This window comes from Lissotriton helveticus, chromosome 3_1, assembly GCF_964261635.1.
Source record: "Lissotriton helveticus chromosome 3_1, aLisHel1.1, whole genome shotgun sequence".
Lineage (NCBI taxonomy): Eukaryota > Metazoa > Chordata > Amphibia > Caudata > Salamandridae > Lissotriton > Lissotriton helveticus.
The window spans coordinates 1,425,554,052-1,425,573,530 of NC_136061.1; the positions used below are offsets into that span (position 1 = coordinate 1,425,554,052).

The 19,479-nt window shown below is 43.1% G+C and overlaps 1 protein-coding gene across 2 annotated transcripts in view; it reads right to left on the reverse strand.

Moving 5' to 3' along the window:
• The window catches only part of EPB41L5 (erythrocyte membrane protein band 4.1 like 5), a 1,262,314-nt gene that overhangs the window by 217,392 nt on the left and 1,025,443 nt on the right, over positions 1-19,479 (reverse strand). The window lies entirely within an intron of this gene.

Genomic DNA, 19,479 nt, shown 5'->3' on the forward strand with positions numbered 1-19,479 from the left:
GTGTATGGATCATGTGAGTCTTTTGTAGTTCTTTCTGTAACAGAACTACTTGTTCCCAAAGCAACTTTTGCTTGATTGTGCCACCTTTGGTATCTTTGAAGCTGTTTTGAACAGAGTTCTGCAAGTATTCATTGTAAGATTGAACGCAGTAATATGAATTGCACACTATGAGTGTGGGGAATTCGCGATCGGTATTTTCAAGCGCCATTTTGAAAGCCTGTAGTTCAGCTCGCTGAGCTGTACAGTCTCCGAGAGATAGAGTTTTTGTGAATATAGGTCTGAATTTACCATCGCGCCAGCGACCTTTAACAATCGCACATGCATCACTATAAGCTTGTTTTCCCTCAATTGCGGGTTGTGCTGATCCATCTGTATAAATTATACATCCGTAATGTTCTAGAGGGAGAATCTCAGTGGGCAGAGGAAAATCTTGTTCGTATTGTAGAAATTCTTGAGTTTTCAAGTAGGGGTCAAAAACGTATTCAACGTCTGTTGCAGCAAGAGAATTAACCCATTGTATCCATCTCGGATGTAAAGGTTTTGCATTCTGATTGCTCGCTTCTGTCACTGCCTCTAAGGCAGGTACAGGAGTAACGACCTTAATGCGTTTTCCCCGCGCGAGGGCTCTCTCTTTTGCTACTGCAGTTTGAACCGCTGTCAGAATTTTTTCTGTTGAAGTAAATTTCATTTCAGCTTGTGTGTACAAGTGTGATTTGTAAGCTATTGGTACCTTTTCACCTTCATTAAAGGTTAAGTACATGAATCCGCAACTCTCTGGGATGATTAGGATTACAAGGTTGCGTTCGTTTACGTGTGTCTGTAAATGGGTTGTTGCTAACATGTCTGTTTGCACTGAACGCAACATTTGTGTGTGTTTTTGAGTCCAATTAGTTTGTTTGAAATCCGGTTTGATTAATTCGTAGAGAGGTTTAACCCTTTCTGCGTAATTTAGAATGTAAGTTCTTCCGAAGTTCTGGAATCCTAAAACTGACTTCGTTTTTCAGCGTTTTTGGAGGTTGGAGGTGCGCACATTTTTCTAAAAAGTTTGCCGCCAGGCTTTTGCCTTCACTTGAAAGTTTGTATCCCAAGAATAGGACGTTCAGGTGGGCAATCCTTGATTTTTTAAAGTTGAATTTATACCCTTCGGAGGCTAATCCAAGTATTATGGTGTTCACCCTGTTCAAGTGCCTTTGCAAATCATCGTCCGTAAGATAGATGTCATCGACATAAGATAATGCCTCATCATCGTACGTTTGTAGTAACTCTGTTACTCTGGCTGAAAATAATCCAGAACTGTTCTTGAATCCCTGGGGGAGACGACAAAAGTGTTGTGTCCCCATTATTGAGAAAGCGGTCAAGTACCTGCTTTCAGGTGCAATATTTTGACAGAAGAAACCGTTTGAAATATCTAATGTGGTTTTGTATTTTTTGCGCACAATGTTATTCATCAGTGCTGCACTGTGTGCATTTTGTACTGCAAAGGTTTTGCAACAAGAATTTTAATGTCTGTAGTCCAAAACTAGACGATAAGTATTGTCTGGTTTGAAGACCGGAAACAAAGGAGTGTTCATGGACGAGGTGCAGGTTTCAATCACCTCTTGGTATTCAAGTTGATCTAAGATCTCCCTGACCTATTTTTTGGGATTCTTGTTTAACCGGATACTGCTTCTGAGCAGTTGGTTGATTTTTTAACTGGATCTTATGAGGAGAATCCTCATCACATCCCACATGATTTTTATATAATGCTGGAGCACGGGCCACAGCCCATTTTCTGGCATAGGTGTATTTTTTATGAATGAGAATATGATTTGAGAAGGCTGGCATAATGATCTCTTCGCCATGTGGGCACTCCCTGACAAATTCAGGTGGCCAGTCTTTTTCAGCCAGAAGAATGTCATTACCCTTAGATAGTTTTTCCCAAAAGAGTGCTTTTATTTTCCTAGTTATGTCCCCCTCTATTCGGAGTGTTACTTCATATAACATATGTGGTACACTAACCCTGGTATCTGCAGTTTCAATCTGAATGCCTTCATTCAGGTCCACTGTCTCCAGATGATCCTTCAGGATCTTGCGAGCTTTGGTAACCTCTGCTGCGCTGTCCAGCATTGTCTGGGCCCACTCCCCGTTCTTGAGTTGTGTCCTCAAGATCCTCGGCATGTCTGATTTTTAGACTTGCTATCTTCTTTTTGGTGAATTAAGTTTTCTTATTTTTCGGAACGTGTTGATCGCCTTTGGACTTCACGCGTTCTTCCTTGTGTTCTGATCGTCCTCTTCTTTCGTATTTCTGCGAGGAAGTCTGAAAGGTACGAGAGGAACGTGTATCAGTATCTTGATATCTATCAAGTTCTCAAATTATCCCTGTTTCTGAGGTTATACCTCTTTTCAGATGGCTCCTGTTGAGGAGACCTACATCTGGATTGAGAACGCTTTTATTTAGAAAGTGTCTGTCTAGTGTTTTCCCACTTCTTTGTAGGGGTAGTGAGTGTTTTTAATAAAAACTTTTTCAGGATTTTCTGTTAGTTCAGGTTTTATCGGTTTCCCTCCCAAACTATCTCTTCCTAGTTTTTCATAGGATTTTTCAATTATTCTGGCCAGCTCATATGGTTGCTCAGTTACATCAAGTTCTTTTAGTTTTTGGCGAATTGCCACGGATGCTGCTTCACCTTTAATATTAGCTAATATTATAACTGAGACCTGTTTGAAATCTTTCAGTAACTTCATACCGAGATTTAAAGCAGGCTCTGCCCCGTATTAATTTTGAATCTGTTTCAGGACGTCTGGTATTACCGCCATGGACGGAACACCATGTGGTTTTGTGTAGATTGCAGCAAAGACTGTACCCCAAGTGTCACAGTCCTCCAGGTGTGGTGCGATCCCCATTGGTAAACATTGTTAGAATCCTGTGTTTCTCATGAGGATGTACTATCAGGAAATACTGCCTTGATTTGAGTAATTTGTTTAGCTAACCAGAATGGAATTTGTTCCCTCTTTGTGGGTAATTTACCGATGACTGATTGTATAGTCTGTGGTGTAATTTTGTTTGTGTTCCCCTGATGAGGGGTGTGCTGTGGAATTCTTATAGCAGGTTGGACTGTTAGAGTCTGCATGGCATATTGTACCAATTGGCTATGGATTTTAATTGTTTTAGCTGAGATAATAGTTCAGGACCTCTCATTTGTTCAATGGCAGGATGTGGTGTATAGCTAGCTAGTACCGGCCATGTCGCTCCTGGTCTACCTAGATGACCGAGCCTGGTAATGTGATTTTGATGTTGAAGGGCGCCTTTAAACAAGAGCTGATGCTCTTGGTAAATTAGTGGAATTTCAATGTCCTCGAAAGGAACGTATTCGCTGGAGGTTCCTCTATCTTGTAGAAGTGGAACACGTGTGTCGTTGGATTTGATTGTGGAAAGATAATCCATGAATAGAATACCTCTGTCTGCCGATACTCATGTGCCTCTATGACAAAAATTACCCTACCACCTCTAGGTGATAGGCTATTTTCTATGAGCTTTATAGCCATGGTTTTCCGCACATTTCCCGGGATGTTTATAGCATCCGCGTCATTTTGTCGGAAACGTGTAACGTCTAAACCCGGTTGGGCTGTAGACGCTGCAGTTCCACTGGCCCCGGGAATATCCTCGTCGGCTTATTTGTTGAAAGTTTTGCAGAGCAAGTTTCAAGGATCCAAAGATAAGGTGCACAATATGTTTGGAACACTGTATCCTTCAACGTTGAACAAAACCAAAAAATAAAACATAGGATTTTTCGTCCTACTCAGTTATGGCGGATATTTTATCCTTTAACCCACTCCAGACGTCTATTGGAGTATTTTACGGGAAAAAGGGGTCTTTGTGAAAAGCACGACTGAGTTACTCTAGTATCTAGCGTTAAATCAGTGCCTTACCAAACGTTGGGCACCATGTAGTGTAGTTCCTATATTCCCAATAGGCTCTGCGCATTGGAATAATATATCCTATAGATGTGACGTAGAACTTATGTCGACTAGGTCTCTATCGAATGTATTAGACTTAATTGTGAGTGCCAGCTAGCTCAGAGGTCACTAGAAACTTTCTTGAGTTCACAAGAAGGGATTTAGTTTCTGACAACCGCATAAACATGACAACTTTGTTTCCCCAAGATAAAACTGATCGTCATAGTCGTGGAAACAATAGATAGATATTTTACTCAGTCATTCGTGCATGCTTCGTTTCACCAGAGTTTGAAGAGAAGTAGATAGACGGGCGTTTTCAATAAAAGTGTTTATTGAACAGTCTTCTTTCTCAAGCAAAAGAAATGAACTGCTAAAATCGTAATACTGGTTGCAAAATATAATGCATACAGTATAAAGAGTAGAATAAAATAATACTGTAAGAGCATTGTATGGTTCCTAGACCACAGATAAATACATACATAAATAACAAAGGCTAAAAAGTACTCAACTACCCCGATGTACCTAACCTAGGTTGAGAACGAGGGAAGAAGTAAGTGAGGTGTAGCATAAATTTAGTATTCTTTGCCAAGAATCTATCCAAGATTTCTCTTAGGGTCTAATCAGCTCCGTACCTTGGTTTAGAATGAAGATCAGGCTCAGGACTCGATTTCCCAACAACCCGCAAGGGTAGCTTGGAAACACTGGAGCTGGATTTCTCTGCAAGAGAAAAGACAGCGTCTCTCTCTGTGCGTCTGCTGGAGGGTCGGCTTCCTTCGGCACTTGCTGTAGCAGGATGCGTCGGGCAAGTAGATAGTCGACCTGCTCCAAACCACCGTGTGTTTGCTATGGCAAGGGTGGGCATATTTATACCTTGAAGGTGCAGAGTTTGACGTAAAAGTGGACATAATAACGTCATCAAAGAGTCTTAGTTCTTTGAAAACTCCATAAGTTCTTGGACAAGTCAGTATTCCAGCAAGGGGAAGTCCCTAGCTGCTGAAGCCGAGTTTTCCAAGAAATCATTGTAGATTTTCGGAACTAGTGGAAGTAGCCATGCCGTATTTGGACTGCATGAGCTATGTCTAAATAAGGTTACGATTCCTATGCAAGAATATGGTGATTTATACCTATATAAGGGCATGAATTGTGAATTTTACACTAGGGTCCTAAAATGCTACACAACACCCCTGCACCCGGCGCCCCCGGCCTTCTGTGCCCAACTCCGGGGTGCCTACCTATCCTCCAAGATACCAACTTACCCCTCTTAGTGTTGGTCGCTCCTGAAGAATCTCTGTCCCCGAGCCTGCAGCCTTTGTTCCCTTTTCAAGATCTCTATTGAATAACATTGAGCGCCTGACGGCTCAAAAGCACCCTGCACCAAGCTGCCCGAGTGCCCCAGGCAGTACAACCTTGGTCCTAACCTACTTCCTCCTTTGCCCTGAGCAAGTGACCAGGAGCCCAGATCCCTCAGGTGTGTGGCCTGCTAGCCAGCAGCCACCAACCGAAGGCCCCCTGCCTCTCATTGGATACCATTGGACCTAATTACCTGTGCACCCGGCTACCCCAGTGCCGCTGAGAGTGTACCAACTGTACCTACCCGGCCCTGGGAGACCCCCTGAGTCTACGCCCAGAACCTTAACTCTGCCAGTCGAGTACTTACCTAAAAGCCGATAACTCACTTTTCTTCCGCAGGCTAACATTGACTGGTTTCACTTGGAAATTCTTCTAAGTGAGGAGTTTTGAAACTTTAAAATATTCATCTAAATCAGCCGAACAAATTCCGATTTACTCACCTGTTATCAGGAGAGACCTCAGTGCTGCATCTTTCAGCCCAGTACTGACCCTGAAAAGTCATTTTAACCGTACTTACAGGTAACTTGAGTTTCCTTCCATAGGATATCACTGCCTGCTTTTTCTGAAAAAGTTTCCAAGTGTCGATTTTTGAAACTTCCAAATATTCTTTAAAAATCGTACCAACGATAAAAACGTAATTACTTGCCTATTTTTGATAGATGTCCCAGTGCTGAACCGAGAAGCCCCGCACTGGATTACAAAAGTAACGCAAACATACTTTACCTGCAAATTGAATTTCCTTCCTTAGGATAACATTGGTCATTTCAACTGTAAAAGTTTCCAAGTGTCAACTTTTATAATACAATAATATTCCTTAAAAATCAGTACTGTAACCAAAACGCTTTTACTAAACTGTTTACAGGACATGTCCCAGGACTGAATCTAGGATCCAGTCCTGAGGTTAAAAAAGTAATCTACAAAGTAACTAATTGCATTTAACTAAAAATTCCCATTGACGCTGAATGTTGCATTGTGTTTGAAACTGTGGTGCCTATTGCAACAACTGTATCTATTGCAATCAAAAAGTCTATTGCCTATTTGAAAAGTATTTAACTAAAGCAACTCATCCTGAGAAAGTATATTTTGATACCTTGTTGGTTCTAAAATAAACTATATCTTGATACAAAACAATTGGTTTAGAGTTCAGTTCTTGAGTGTGTGAGACCGTTTGCTGACCGAGTGTGTACAACAAATGCTTTACACTGTCCTCTGATACTGCCTTACTGCCCGAGCAATCTACCACTTTAGAGAGTAAGGTTATATCTAACTTTAGCCTCTGTCAAACCTCTGGAGACTGTGGACTTTGTACACACTGTACCTTACTTGGATCCAGTATATACAGAGTCACTTTCTTACACCCCTCCAATCTTGGCACCTACCTTGACTATAGACATGAGAAAAAATAATTGTTTTCCAAAAGCAAAAAACAGTGGGTGGGGGGACTCAATTACGGTGTGGGTTTTGTGTCGCTGAACCGTAACTAACCTTTACGTCTTTCTTTCTGTACATTTTTACATTTTATTGATATATGATATTTGTTTATTACATAGCTCAAGATCTTTATATACATAATAACAAATACTTATTAGAAAAAAATATTTCCACTGTACAAATAAAATTGATTGCACAATCAAAATCAAAAAATGTACGTTCGCCCAGGAAGACAGATTAAAAAGTTGTATTTTAACAACAGTGGAGGTAAAAATCAAAGTATATAAAAAAAATCCACTTTCTAATAAAATAAAATTAAATCAAAAAATGTCATTAATGTTCTTAATAAGTGGATATCCCCTATTTGCCCCAATATATTCGCAGCCACTCAATCTATGAGTGGCATTTTTCTAGTGATCTCTGAATAGTCTTGTATAGTACAAGAAGCACCCTGACGGTCATGAGTCAAAACAATCAATGACTTCGCTTTCAATGAAGCTCTTTCCAAATGTAGGATTCCCAAAACAAACAGATTTTTAATGACGTTTTTCCGTATCGACAGAGAAACCAGACGGTATCAAATGAAGACTAGATTTAATTATTTTATGAGTTGACAGCATGTTTCCCCTCCTAGAACGATCTAGTTTATCCTGCAAACTAATCCTAGAAAGCTGTAGCTGAAAGTATTCCTGAACAATTATAAAAAAATTAAGCGATTGACTTTTAGCAGTCAAAACCTATGAACACAGCTGTATTTCCAATCAAATACCTTGAAGCATTGTGACTCTGGAAGGGAAAGAGCTTTTTCCCCTTTCATCCCCTACACCTGTCCACACTTTGGTTAACCAGCTCTTGAAAATTCACAACCATAAAATGATTATATAATTTTGCCCGCAAAGAACACTAAAAGAAACATGCTGATACATTTTATCAAAACATAATACTGTTAAGATGTTGGCGATATTGGCTGCTTTTTCCCTCAATGAGAAATCCAAGGACCGATTCCAATTAAAAGTCATCCCCAAATACTGATCTAATTTCACTACCTCCATCTTTGTACCTGTTAACCAGCATGAGCATTTATTACATAAAACATATTTCATGTTTTAGCTGTGTTTAGTCGTAGTTTTTTTTTGGGTGCCACAATATGCCTTCAGAGCAACAATTCCTAAGTTTTTGATTTTCCTGCCTTGCTCTGTTGTGCTATACGCCGAACTCCCACTTCCTGCTTGCAGTAGCCCCGCCCCTATCGCATAAGCCAGCGTCAGCTCCAGCGCCGAGAACGACGAGTGGAAAAACGAAAAAAAACGCCGAACGGCTCGGCGGTTTCACGGATACGGGTAAACAGCGCGCACAACAGACGCAAGTGCCGAGTCCACGATTTTGTGTGAGCCTATGGAATAACGGACTGTCTGACGGATTGCTGGTCAGATTGTTAGTGGCTCTCCGTGAGCCTTTAAAGGGCTAGGACCTAACCTGGGAGTACAAAGAGTTTGTAATCCCAGAGTCGAACATCGGGGATGGCCCCCAAGAAAAACAAAAGTACCCTGGAGCATAAACTGAGATCAAGAGAAATTTCAGTGGATTAGAGAGCCTCTGGAGAAAGTGGAGGGAGCCCAGAGCCGAGACCAGAGAAGGGAACAAGGAAGAAAGCAAAGAGAAGCGTGGCCATAAGCAAAACACGGGGGGGGTGGGTACCGCCTCAAATTCGATAAAAGAATTTGTGGGGAAGCATTTTTTAAAAAAGTTTTTTCACCAGCGAAGGCCCTTGACAGAGATAATAGAGGCCGCTCTGCAGAATCAGAGTGAGTGGGAATGGGGGGAATATCTCTCTACCACTTGAGGAGAATACAATGGAGTCGCTAATCTTGGCAAATCAGTCTCTACAGCTCTTATTGGACCAAAAGGGACTATTGTCACCACGGTTGTTCTCTTTCCCACGTGGTTGGTTTACTTATGATCCAGAGATAGGATTCCGGGATTGCCCGATCTCAAATGAAGATATAAGGATAGAAGAAGAGGGTACACCTGGTAGAGAGTTAAGTCCGAAAATAAATTAAAATCAAAATCGGCTTGATAACCAGAAAACAGTGGCAGAACAAATCGTGGAACTGAATTTAACCCCTGGGTCACATCTGGAAAACTCTGCAACGCCCGCTTCTTCAATGTTGGACCGTATGTTACTATTACAGAGAACTCTACAAGGGCTTCTAGAAGTTACACTGTCAAACAATGACATTTTAAAAGTACAAAAATGTATCTAGCCAAGATTGAGGATGAGCAAAAGGGGATTAGATGTCAAATGCCATCTATGGTAAGACCAGTCCCAGACCCAGACCCACAGCCCTTCTTAAAGGAACACGCCGAAACAGTTGACTCACCTAAAGAAATAAATGAGGTTTACATTTCAACATGGCCAATGAGAGTAATAAGAAGAGGCGAGGTCCCCAGATTTGGGCTAGCAAACAGAGTGGGACGAGTAGGAAGGAAATCACAAAAAAGGGAGTGACAAGATAGTGAAAAGATCAAGGGTTGTTGAGGCGAGAGGTGGGGATAGGGTGCAAGAATCAAAGTCACTCAACCCCATTAGGGGAATAACGAGGAAGAAAACCCCAAAGAAGCAAGATAAAAGCGCAATTAGATAGTAACTCATGTAGGAGAAACAAGTAAGGTACATAACTCCAATTTAGCCCAAAATCCCCGGTAGTCGTCCAGGTCACGGCTACGGAGGAAGGTTCCAACTTGGGAATACTCAGTAGGCAGGAATTAGTAGACCCAATAATCAGATAAACAAGGCACACATGGTACAACATCTGGCATCAAAAGGGGTAAGGAAGGAGGGTAAAGAGAATAAGTGGCTATATTTTGAACCAATCCCAATAGGTGAAGGTGGTAAAAAGTTGAGGAAGAGGTTGCCGCTAAATAGGTCACAACTTCTGCAAGCGATTGCCCAGTGCACAAACTTGAAAGGTATAGGGTCAAGTGACTTAAGGCAAGTGGGATTTAAGCAAAATAAGGAACGGAAGGATGTGACCAGAGTATTGGTGTACTTGGATCTGGTAAAGATTATGATTGAAAAAGAGGTGACAGAGGTACATAAGGAAGGGATACAGATAATACCCGAAGAGGAAGTGAAAATAGAAGTAGAAGGGAAGGAGTTGCAAGGAAATAATTTTCTAAGGTGACACGCAGGATTATGAAAGAGACAGGTAAGGATAATTCACCTGGAAGAAGATGGAGTAGCCTTGGGAAATTTTAAAATAGTAGCAAATAATTCAGATGTGGAAAATTGGTGGGGAAACTGGAGCCAGGGAACAAGCCACGTAGGCCCCTCAAATAGGTATACTGAGGTGCTTGGGGAGGAAGGATTCCTAAATGACGTTGAATAGGTAAAGGGTACGCCGCATTGCATAAGAATAGGTTCCTGGAACATAAATGGCCTCGGAGATCAATCTAAACAAGAAAGTATAAGGGAATTAGGAAAAAATACAGAGATCATCTGTATCCAGGAAACCTGGCTATGCAGCAAGACCCTGACATTCGATGGTTTCCGCCAGTTCAATCGCTTAGCAAAGAAGCAAAGATTTGGGCGTCCAGCGGGGAGAATAATGACATTGTCGTCAACTAAAATAGTAAAAAAGGTGACCGAATTAACTGTAAAATGTAAATGGTTGCTTGCATGTAGGTTAACATTATCTGACACCGACAAAAAGAATACAATACTGATGCTTTTAAATGTGTATATGCAATGGGGTAGTACAGAGAAATATGCAGCTGAAATGGGATATTTTAAAGAAGACATTGACTTAATATGTGAAAAGTATGGCACGGATTTGATTATATTAATGGGGGATTTTAATCATAAACTGCACTTAAAGAAAGTAGATTGCTGGTTCCAAGAATTGTTCGAGGCTTATGATATAACACAAGCAACTTTCCCAGATTGTGTGTCCACATCCAATGATATTTAGCTGGGAAACTATTTGGGGACTAAAAGCCTCTTTTGCCTATATGGAAGATCAACCCTAGACTGTCCAGCGAAGAAAACCTTTAAATTAGGCTCATAAAATTGCTCAATAGATTACGTCTTTACGTCACCCTGGAATTTTCATTATATTAAAGGATTTAGGATTACTAACATAGAAGGGAGGGACCATAACCCTTTAGAACTAGACCTCCTAGATGTACATTTGAATCCCTGTAAGAAAGTCATTGAACAACAGGAGGGATATCCCAGGCGGATCACAACAAGGCTAACAGAAGTATATATAGCCCGGCTAGTAAGATTGCAGCAGAACCTAGATATGGGCACAGTAATTGGAGAAGTGGTCCAAGGCCTTTGCGATGGTCTGAGGAAAGATTAAATAAATGCCAAAATGAACCAAAAAAAAGCCGGAGACAAAGAAGGTGGTTCTCAAAGAAATGTTTGGAAAAGAAGAGAGAATTAAGGAGAGTAGCACGTAGCCTAAGCATAAAGTTTGAACAGGGTAGGGTCGATATTCTCACAAAACTAAAAAGAGAATATAGCACGTTAATTAGGAGGGCAAAAAGAGCTTATAAAGAAGACTGTTGGACAAAGTTGCTTGAGGCAACAGAAACAAAGAATACACATCAGTTCTGGAAACTGGTTCAATCAGCAGTGGATCGCCTGGCGGCCACAATGAACTGTACGGGAGAAGAAGCTGTTTGGGAGGAATATTTGCTGGAATTATACAGCCCAGGGAGAGAACCGGAAGAGGGTGTGCAACCGGATTGGAGCGGTCTGGTAGCAGATTTAAAACCCGACTTTTCGGCCTCAGAAGTGAAACACACAATAAAATCTCTGAATTTAACAAGGGTAGCCGGTGCAGACAACCTCCCTGCCCAGATAATTCAAACCCAGTTGAATTGGTGGGCAGAATTCTTTTCTAAGATGTTTCAAGTTATTTTAGATACTGGGAAATTCCCAAATAATTGGAAGGGTGCAATAATTAGGCCTCTACACAAGAAAGGCGCTATGCATACCCCAAAGAACTACAGAATAATTAATCTGATAGATTTTGGGGAAAAGTTCTTCGCAAATAATATACTAGGTAAACTAAAAGATTGGGCGGAGCAGAACTCAGAGGTACCGGTTGAACAGGGAGGATTCAAAGGTCATTTCAGCATAGACCATTGTTTCGCCCTCTGGGCACTCACCCGAAAAACAACAGAGCAAAAGGGGAAAACGTATTGTTGCTTTGTTGATTTTCAGGATGCCTTTGACTCAGTGGATCGCGGGAGAGGGAGTGCCTGATAAAGTATGATATTCCGGAAGGCCTACTGGCCATCCTAAAGGATCTACAAAGAGGGAACTGGGCCCAAGTAATTAAGGACACACAAGGGTCACTGGCACAGAAAATAGCCATAGGGAATGGGCTAAGACAGGGTTGCATCTTGGCCCCCTTGCTCTTCGCAATATTCCCAGCTGACTTACCAGCAGCACTGGAAGTGGAAAGAAGAGAAAGCCCCAGAATGAGTGGTAGAAAAGTATCAAGTCTTCTATATGCTGATGACCACGTGATAATTGATCAAACGGAACTTGGGCTCCAAAGGAAATTAAATGTTTTTAGAGAATACTGTGAGGCAAAGTTTTTAGTTGTAAATATGGATAAAACGAAGATTTTATGTTTTGGAAGAGAGAAAAATTTTTGCTGGTTTTTAGAACAAATAAAACTGGAAATTGTAAAAGAATAACTATCTGGGCCTTTGGTTTGACAGCTCCTTAAAATGGTGTACCCACCTAGAAGCCCAAAAAACAAAAGCTTTTTCATCCCTTGGTGGTCTGAGAATATGTAATAAAGATTATGGGGATATGTCGCATAGACCAATGTTAAAAGCTTATGAAGCTATGATTCCACCTCAAGTATTGTATGGGGCAGAAGTTCTCCATCTAAGTGGTAAAGGAGGGTGGGATTGGGATAAAGGTAAGGCCTTAAAAACGCTATTGTCCCTACCAAGCTCTGCAATGATTCAGGCAATTAGAATGGAGACAGGAACAATAGCGTGGAACAGCCAGGTCCAAATGTCTCTGTTAAGATTCTGGAAACGCCACGGTCCAGGGGGGAGTACAGAAAGTTTCACACTGTTGTAGTGAGGAGATCCGGCACAGTAGTTTAAAACGGGCCAAGGAAACGAGACAGAAAATCCAGGTAATAGCAGGGAGTTTAAATGAGAGTTCAACACAGCACCCCCTGGATGCAGAATTTACCAAGAGATCGCTCAGGTACCAAGGCATGGAGCAGTCAAGTAATCACGATCTGGAGTACCTGAGTAAGAAAAAATCAGTTCAAGGTATAATAAACTCCTGGGTAAATGCTGCAGGGTATCCGTATCTGGAAACTCTGCCTAACCATGGGCTTAGGTGCGAAATCCTAAGAGTACGAATCGGCCTTAACCCATGGCTAATGGAGGGAAAAATAAATGCAGAAATGTTATACCCTGACGGAACATGTAAATGTGGGCTTGGGACCAGATCCGAAATGTTGCATATACTGCTAGATTATCATGCGATTTTAGATTTGAGAAAATTGTTTTTACGCCCAGTATTTTTAAAATATGGAATAAGGTCACAAGCCCAAGCTATTATTCTACTGACCGAAATGACAAGTCTTGATATTGCTATTGCACTAGGAAACTACATTAAAGGCATAAAAAGTTTTGAACGGGATAAACTCAAGTGAGGTTAGAAATGTTACAATTGGAGGTGGGGTCGCACACTACTAACACACCAGCGGGATCGCCCCATAAGACTGTGGTAAGTGTAGTTCGGGTTCCGCGATGCATCTTCTTTCGATTCTCTGCTATCTTCGCCATCCCTGGACACGTGTTTCGGGGTATTTACCCCTCATCAGCAGGGATTAGGCCGGGGTTGCCGGTGGCTGCCAAATATTGCCGCTGGTGTATAAGCAGTGTGCGACCCCATTTTGTGGAGGTTAGAAATGTTACTTACCTTTAAAATCCCCCTATTCAGAGTATATAAATATCTTGGCCTAACGAACATTTTATGGATCCAACTGTTGTAAATTATTGCTGCTATTGAGGAAAGGATGTGGACAACGTACCCCTTTTAAATTAGAGTATAAATGGTACAGTTGTTCAATGAATTTTATGCTATTTTAATTATTTGATTGGTGTATTTAATATTGAAAACGTTGATGCTATTGGGAGAGAAGGTGGATACTGAACTTTTTAACATATGTACTAAGCTAAGCTAGTTTTAAGGAATTGTATGGTTTTATTTGTTTACGAGATCTTTTTGTGTTTAACGACTACGGTCCAAATAAACAGAGTTCTCAATCTCAAACAAGTCCTACTGAATGTGTATTTGCTAAAGCAAGATCTGAAAATAAAAGAGCCCAAATGCGAGCTTCCAACTTTTGGGGAAAAAGAAGAAGAATTTTTACTTCAAAGAGGCAAGAAAACCAGCCAAAAATGTACACAATAGAAAAGGGCCCAATAAATAGCCTTTTAGGTTGTTTTCAATTAAGATGTTATAAAATAATATAGACCCCTACCCTACCCCAATTGGCATTGTGTAACAAGCACATTTTTGGCAATAACCACGTGGGAACCCCTAACTTTCGAGTCTGAACCATAATAGCAAGCGATCACCAGAATTAAATGCGGTTATAAAAATTATTAAAAAAAGAAAGGCTTTTAGACATATTTGAGTCTCTGAGCCAAATCCTATGATACAAAACAATGATCCACTCCGGATTGCACAAATAAGTCGGCCTGTGCTTAACGGATCAAGCCTTTTTCTGAAGACCAAGCATTTAACTTCATCAAGACAAACTTAGTAAAGATTATCTCATCCATATCCATTAAAGAGATGAATCGCTAATTTGCAGGGTCAGCTCTTACCTTTTAAACAATGGATTAAATATGGTTCCTTTCCAAGAATGGGGAATCCAACTATTTAGCGCAATCTATCTATAAAGGTGGTACAACTATAATGCACACTATTCAGGATTTCTCCCTTAGACATGGGCAGGCATACAAATGGGGGATCAGCTGGCTTAGAATGATTTATCAACGTAGTAATTTTTGCCATTGATTCTACAGTTATGGAGTGCAGAAGCTCTTCATCACAGCAATAGAAGTTCAAAAACCCAAAAGTTGAGTGCATCAGAGATTGGCTGCAGGGCCTGGCTTGCGATCAGGCAAAGCCCCTAACCTCACCCATGGGTGGACAAGCCCTGCTGCACATAGCCATAGGCAATACAGACTACATTGATGCCAGATTCTGTACCCAGCCTCTGTGGACTGCCAGGCTCCGCTCTGCACCTCTAACAGGTAAAAGTGGTTGGCTGCAGAGGCCGTCATGTGACCAGGCACTGCACCAAACCGATCACGGACAGACTGCTTACTGCAGGCAGTTTGCTGCTGCCCATGGTTTTCAACCAAACCCCGTCTCCAGCAATCCATGACTAAAGTGCAAATCTCATTTATTTTTACTGATTACAATTTTCTTTCTGTTTATGGACCCTGGTCCCAGGTTCACAGACCAAAATGAACAAGTTACATACTTGTGTTAATTTTATTTCAGGTGGATACTCTGTCAAACTGCAACCCTTTCGTCACCTTTAGAATAATCCAAATGCGGGCTGGGTCGGGAAAATTCTCCCACAAGGTCTCTTATGTGCCAACAGGTGATGCCATGAGGCTATCTTGTAGAACAAAGATACATCTAGGCATTACCCTGAAAGCTGACATTTGTTTCACAATCTTTCTCCTACTGCTCCCTCTGAAGTGGAGCACTGAACACAAACAGGGCGTCAACGTACCAAATTTAGCTTGAGACCTAATTATGTTGTGCAGATGTCGATTTCACAGAACATTTGGGAATCTGTGGTTGGAGTGTCCATCAGAAAGAAGCTTATTCCAAAGGTAAGTAATTCATTTTTTGTTTTGTTCTGCTAGTGCAGATTGCTCATCTTTAGAATAGATACCAAAGCAGCATCTACCAAAGGTGTAGAGTCTGAAAAGCAAACTCCAACCTGGATGTTTTGCAGGACGGAACAGGCAAAATGCTACCTCTGTGGACGAGGGTCCCAAAGCAGTAGTGCTTCATTAGCATATGCACCAACACCCATATTGCAACCCAATAGCTTTCCAGGACAGGCACTCCAGCACAGTTGTTGCAGCTTTCGCCTTCTTAGAATAGGCATGGAGGCCTTCAGGATGCTCGGCTACCCATAATATATCTTAATACAAACTACTATCCGCCTCAACAGAGCCTTCTCCTGCACTGCGCTCTTTTTCGTTCTCAGCACTGGTTTGTGCACGTGGTGGCCCTTTTTATGGCCGATAGAAAAGGTCAAGGCTCTTTTAGGATCAAACTGAAGGAGTCTCTACTCCTCTTTCAAGGACTGTGGACCTGGGTGGCCTTCTCTGATTTCCGATAGTCCTTGGGCCCAGACCTGCAGAGGAATGAGCTGTTGCACTCCCCCCTGGAGGGGTGACACATGGTTGCCTTCTCCCCCAAAATTGAAGGCCTTCCCTCCCTGGACTTGCGAGACCAGCAATTGCCTTCTGGGTCCAATTCGCACTTGGTGCCGGCTGGCTGTAAAAAAAGGGCCCCCTTTTTGTCCCTGGGGGCTGCATTGCCCTGCTCCTGCTTCTTGGACAGACCCTGTGTGAGAGGGGTGTGCAAACTAGGTCAACTGGGGGAGAAGACTTCAACCATGGGCCCTACAGTATATTCGGGCCATCCTGCTTCTGAGCTCGGGACCTCCGGCCAACTGCTGTGGTAACACCTGCTGGGGTCCTCGGCTGCTCGTGCTGCACCTGACATTGGGGAGCAAGCGGGCTGAGTGGGTTCCTCCTCCACCCAGATCCCCAGGTCTTTGACCTCTGGCTTCTGTTCTGGGTGAGCCGACCTTTGCATCATTAATAAAGGCATGGGATCAGCGACACAACCAATGACTAAGATGGACAGGTTTACTATGGCCCTGGATGCGAGTGCCGAGCGACCTGGGGGCCTCCTCTGGCGGTGTGATAGCAGAACCCACTGATCTTACTGCCATACAGCAGGTTATCTAGGCGTTCTGGGACGCAGTGGAGACCAGGACTGGAGAGGTAAAGGTTGATGCTTATCTGGCAGGACGTTTGGAACATGGTCCACAGGGCGAATGGGCAGAGGAAAGGAGCTCTATAGTGGTGGATGACATGTCTGGGGAAAAGTCCAGTTAGCTACTTTCCTGGCTGGCCACCAGAATTGTGCATGAAGTTTAGGATGCCTTCAGGTTAACTTGATCGCCATAGTGTGACTTTTGCTGAATACCAGCAAGAGTTGTATGCTAAGCATCATCATCCTCCCCCTGCCCTGGAGTGTAATTGGCCTTGCCTGGGTGATATACCATTCTTGTGACTCTTGCCCAGCAAACAGATGGCCCTTGATAAACCTCTTACAGAGGAGGAGATCCGGGAAGCCATAACTGGGCTGTCTCCCAGAAAAACACCTGGGTCAGACGGTTACCAGTTAAAATATTACCGGAGGTTTTGTCTGCAGTCCGCACCTCGTCAACCTCTACACAGCGGCAGTTCGGAGGGGTGGGGTACTCTCCAAACTTGACGCAGCCACTATTGTGGTGATCCAGATACTCAGGCAGCCTCAGTGTAGCTCCTATCGCTATGATTAACACTGAAATTAAGATTTTTCACAAACATCATTGCATCTAGGATCTGACAGGTGATCTCCAGCCTCATTCACTGGAACGGTGCGGGTTTAAGCCAAATTGAAGCACTCATTACTGTATACACTGTCTGTAAATCGCCCTGACACAAGATACCTGCATCCTGCGAGCTCCTACTACTCGACTTCAAGACGTCCTTGGACTGGGGCTTTATGAGGACAGTAAAATACAAGGACAAGGTGGGCTTCAGTCTCCGAATGAGTCACTACATTGACCTCCTGTGCCCACACCCCACAGAGAGTGCTGGTGAATGGTGTGCTTTTGGACCCATGTCCTATCGACAGGGGTATCCGGCAGGGGTGTCTCCTGTCACCCCATTTTGTTTGCCCTTGTGATTGAACCCCTCGCCCAGTTGGCGCGTTGTGATGCTGAACTACGTGGGTGGAGCTGGTGAGGCATAGAGGAAGACAAGATTGTATTATATGATGGTCGCAATTATGCATCAGTTTCTGTGGGTCGGGAGCTTGTATTCAGAGGTGAGAAGATTGATGGTAATTATCTTGCCCCCAGGAGGGTTGGCTGTTTGCACAGGCCTGGTTTCACACACCTGTGCCTGGCAAGGAGGGCGTAAGTAAATTCTGCTGCCTGAGCGCAGCACCCAGGGACCAGGCTGTGTCCCGTGCGGACTTCAGCCAGTGGGTGACCTGCCTTTCAGTGCTTGACCAGGATCGAAGGCATGCAGTTGGACAGTGTGGGTGCACTTGGCGCAGACCTCTGCCACTGGAGTGGGTGGCCAGAGGAGCAGCGGAAAGAAACAAGATGCTGGTAGTCGCTGACTCTGCAACCTGGGTGCTTCTGTGGCTTGGTGCATAGGGGCCTACTTACGCCCTCCCCGCGGACTATCGTGAGTTAGAGAGACAACAGGGTTATAATAGGATTTCAGAGGGAGGCCCCCGGCATCATGAAGTTGGGTGGGTGGGCCCAGTTCTTTGGCCTCGTGCTCTGCCCGACGTGGCGGAGGCGTTGGTATTCCAGGAGAGACTCAAACAGTTTGCTGCAATTGCCACCAGCTATCTATGCTTGTGACTGCTGGCTGAGTAAACTAAATAGGACTATGTTTTGGACTTGAGGTGGTGCTCGTGGGTGGAGGTGGACTGGACGCCACAGCCGGTGACTGACCCTTACCACACAGGCTCAGACTCTAACCAGAAGTGTCCCAGAATTTGGTTATCCCACCTTCAGTGGCACCTGCTGGGTCCCCACGCTGCATAAGGACACGGGAAAAGCAAATGTCATGCACTCCAGTAGTAATTTGAAACTAGGCAGAACACCAGGCCTCAGAGGTGAACAGGGCCTTTGCCACCACAACTGATTCTGACGGCATGTGGACGGAAGAGGAGGATATCAGGGCTCTGATTAGGGCCATGCAACACAGCCTAACTTAAATGTACATATTAAACTGCCTGATAAAGGCCATCAAGTTGAAAGCAGAATAGCATGATGAGACTGGTAATGGCAGAACATTGCATTTGACACAGATGACTAGCTTGTTCAGAACCACAAAAAAACTTCTTAGTATGGAATAAGTCCTGTGCATCATTGCTCCCAAGACCTAGAATCTGGAAGTAAGACACATACGCAATATCCTACGACTCCTAGGTGTTCTAGGGTCAACAAACACAAGAAAGCTTGAAGATTAAATCAAGATGATGCTGGCGTACGTTTGAGACAGAATCTTTCTCCCAGCTGCCGACAGTGAAACATGTTCATCAGTTGCTGGCTCCCAGAACCCCACTGGGTCCATTGCCCCTCCAATTATTCTAACTTTCAGGGACAAGGATGATGTACTGCACCTAGCATGTGAGAAGCAAACCCTTGCCTACAAAAAGAATTCCATTATGCTCTTCCATAAATTTACAGCGACACTTCACGAGGCGAGGAGAAATTTCCCACCAGACAAAAAGAACTGCAGTAAGAGTAACCAAAATGCAATGCTTTTTCCTGCCCACCTGAGAAGCACACAAGGGCAAACAGCTAATATTCAGGACCCCACAAAAGGAAACACTTCCTAAACAAACCATCTCAGAGGACTCACTGCACAGTGAGT